Below are 3,498 nucleotides of genomic sequence, written 5' to 3' on the forward strand. Positions count from 1 at the left end.
CTGGGGAGATAGCCACCATAATGTAGACACACTCCAGATAGTAAAGGAGTAGAGTTCTGGTAAGGGTTGTAAAGAAAAAGGACAGAGTATGCAATGGAATACTGACCAAGGGAAAATTTTCACCTATAGGTTGGTCAGGGAAGGCTTCCATTGAGGAAGTGATTAAATGAGACCTGGAGGATGAGAAACAGGGAACGCAGGGTGGAGAAAGAGTATTCTAAACAAAGTCCATGAGGTTAGAAAGGGCTTCATGTAGAAACGAGCTTCAGTCTTTTGAGAAACATATTTAATAGGCAAGATTTCCTATTTAAAAGTTCAAAAACTTTTTCTAAGTTTTTAAAGATTTTTTTCCAGTTTTCTTATTATATAGTTTGATGAAACAACAATGAAGAAACACATTAATTTGTGAATGTAGTTTTAAAAATGAGTTTGAGTGTTCCTGTGGCTAACCCAGTGACTATAAAATAGCCTACAGGGCAACATCAATCTGAGGTGAGTAGCAATTATTTTGAACCAAAACATCTATTGGATCTTTGAATGTTCCTTTTATTTAATCAGTTCTCACCCCAAAGGGAGAGAAGTGTTTCTCTATTTTGTCCTACACTGACAATTCAACTACAAGTCATATACCAGGGTCAGCAAACTATGGTCCATGGGCCAAATCCCATCCAATATCTCTTTTTGTTCAGTGTGTGAGCTAAGAATGGTTTTTATATTTCCAAATGGCTAAAAAAACTTTAAAGAATAATATTTCAAAACATATGATAATTACATAAAATTCAAATTTCATTGCCAACTATTTTTTTTTGAGGGGGGGAAAACTCAGTCATGCACATTTGTTCATGTATTATCTATGGCTTCTTTTACTCTCTAAGGTCAGAGTTGTGTAGTTGGGACAGAGACCTTATCATCCACAAAACCATTTAGACCATCCTCCACAAATATTTACTCTCTGGTCCTTTACAGAAAAAGTTTACTGACCTCTGCATTAAAACATTAGTTTGTTGAGGTGTTATTGGTAACACATTCATGCCACTAATCTTCAGTTCAGTTGTGTGCCCATGGCTTTATCATAAGCTTTAAATGTATATGAGCTGCTTTTTCTACCTTTAATTTTCTGAACAGTATCTCATTAGCACACTAGACAATCAAATGATTTTATTTTGCAAAACTATATGATTTTTTGTTTAATCTTAATTTTTGGTAGCTTTCTAAATTCTATTTTAGGATACTGAAATTTTTTCTGACATAATACATAAAGTTAACATTAGGTGTCAGTATTTTACATATTATTTAGTAAGTGTGTGTATATGAAAAAGCATTGGATTATTACAGACAGCATTTTCACTGGAAAATTTCAACTTTGTTATAATGCTTGCTCTATTGTTTTTGTTTTTTTGGTTTCTGTATTATGGAAATATTCTTTATGATATCTACTAAGAAATCTCTTTAAAATGTGGCCCATCTACACCAGTCCGTTTGCCAGCTGAATATAACTGTATCCTCAATTGAAGCCACAAAGAATAGAAGCGCTACTAAATTCTGGACCAAAACATTCATGAGGTGTATTAATTTTAGCCTCTAAATTTTGAGGTGATTTGTTAAACACCAAGTGATGATTAGAACAATTGGGACAATCCCCAATGTTGTAGACAACAGATGCGGTAGAGTGAAAGAGTAAAAATTTAAACATTACTACTCAATCGAGCAAAAAAAAATATAACACTCTTAGCCCTCACTCCCAAAAAGTCTATTGCTCGAAAGTCCTATGAAGCAACTGGGAGTAGGTTTGGGAGGGGACTCAAGCCTGCTAATTAAGAGTGTTAACTTATTTGATGGCAAAACCTGATCTGGTCCCAACTCATTTGATCAGCATTTCCATAAGGCTTATATACTGCTTTTATTTATTACACTTAGTGTGAATATTCATATATTTGGTTACAGTTATATTAATGCACTTAAGTGATACTGTCCTAGACCCCACTGGAAGTATTATGTATTATATGATGTATATATTATATTACTTTATAAACTCAGAAAAATTCTAAATTCTAAATCATAAGTGGACCCAAAAGTTTCAAATAAAGTTTTGAGAGCCGTATTATGTGGCAGTTGAACATTCATTTTTAGGAGTCATAGTATTGGGTTCAATTTTCAACTCTGTACGCAATCATGGGAAAGTTACTTGGTCTCTCTGCACCTTAATTTCCCCACAATCAAATGCAGATGTGTTCACAAAACATATCTTCAGGAAAGCTTATCCAAATATTATTTATAAATATAGAAAAATAGAATCAACTTAAATGAAGAACTATAAGGGACTAATTTAATTATGCCATCGTTAAAAATTCTGTTTTAGAATTTTTAAATATTTTAAAATGTAGTACATTCAACACTGTAAATAGATATTGGAATAGTGAAAACATTATTGCTATTCCACAAAAGTAAAAACCAGAAATAGACATTAATATGATTAAATCTAAGCCAGAAAGAGCTAAACAGAAGTGCATTTACTGTACCAAGTTTTCTGAAAGTGAAGAGGAAGGAGAGTTTTAATCCCACCTAAGGGGAATAAATGAAGACTTCCTCTCTTTTATAGTAGCTTGAAATTCTCCAAAGTCCCAACGTCATGGGTTATCATTAATGCAAGGAGCAAGTAAGTCAGGGAGGAAACAGTGTCATGTAAGTACAGTGGCGCTGCATATACTAGGGTTCACCGTCAAAAACTCAACTAAATTATGCTCAATCAAAAAAGATTAAACATAAAAAAACAGTCTAAATTGTTTGGGTGACTGATGCAGCACTACAGAATGAGGTGAGGACCCAGATAGAATGTGACAAGGTTGACAGCAATTCCTCCTCACTTTCTAGATGCCTCTCAGGACATAAGCATGACCCACACCAGATGTGATTCTAGTGTTGAAGACTAGATGAAGTCTATTTTTAATAAATATTTCCAAGTATTTATTTTTCCAAAACATAAGCCATAAACTTTATCTAGAAATCAACCAAAGCATCTCATTTTCCAATAATGGAGGAAAAACTATTCACACTGGACTTACTTAAAGAATATTGGTCTCCAAGATGTTGCCTTCTTTGAAGATCTGCAGTTTGCTTAGGGGTCACTTACATCCATCCTACATACCCACATCTTACAGATGTAGAAACTCATGACCAGCAGAGTCAAGCCCTAGAACCCTGAAGTTTTCACTCTATGCATGCTACTTTTTCCTCCTTTTTCTATACTATTTCTGTGAGGATTCCACAATTCTCAGTTGCTACACAACCCTCTCCGTGGGGATAACAAATGGGGCTTGCTGATGATTCTGTTTGCTGCTTAAGTGTCCCCATAAACCTGCTTCTCTACTGTTGGAAAACAGAATAGCACCTCAGAGGATTCTCTGGCTTCAGTTACTACACACATTTCAAATATGGGAGATTCAGCATGGACAACAAGATCTATCCATTGATTTGTAGACAGTGCACGAGCAACCCTTT

This window comes from Eubalaena glacialis, chromosome 1, assembly GCF_028564815.1.
Source record: "Eubalaena glacialis isolate mEubGla1 chromosome 1, mEubGla1.1.hap2.+ XY, whole genome shotgun sequence".
Taxonomy (NCBI): domain Eukaryota; kingdom Metazoa; phylum Chordata; class Mammalia; order Artiodactyla; family Balaenidae; genus Eubalaena; species Eubalaena glacialis.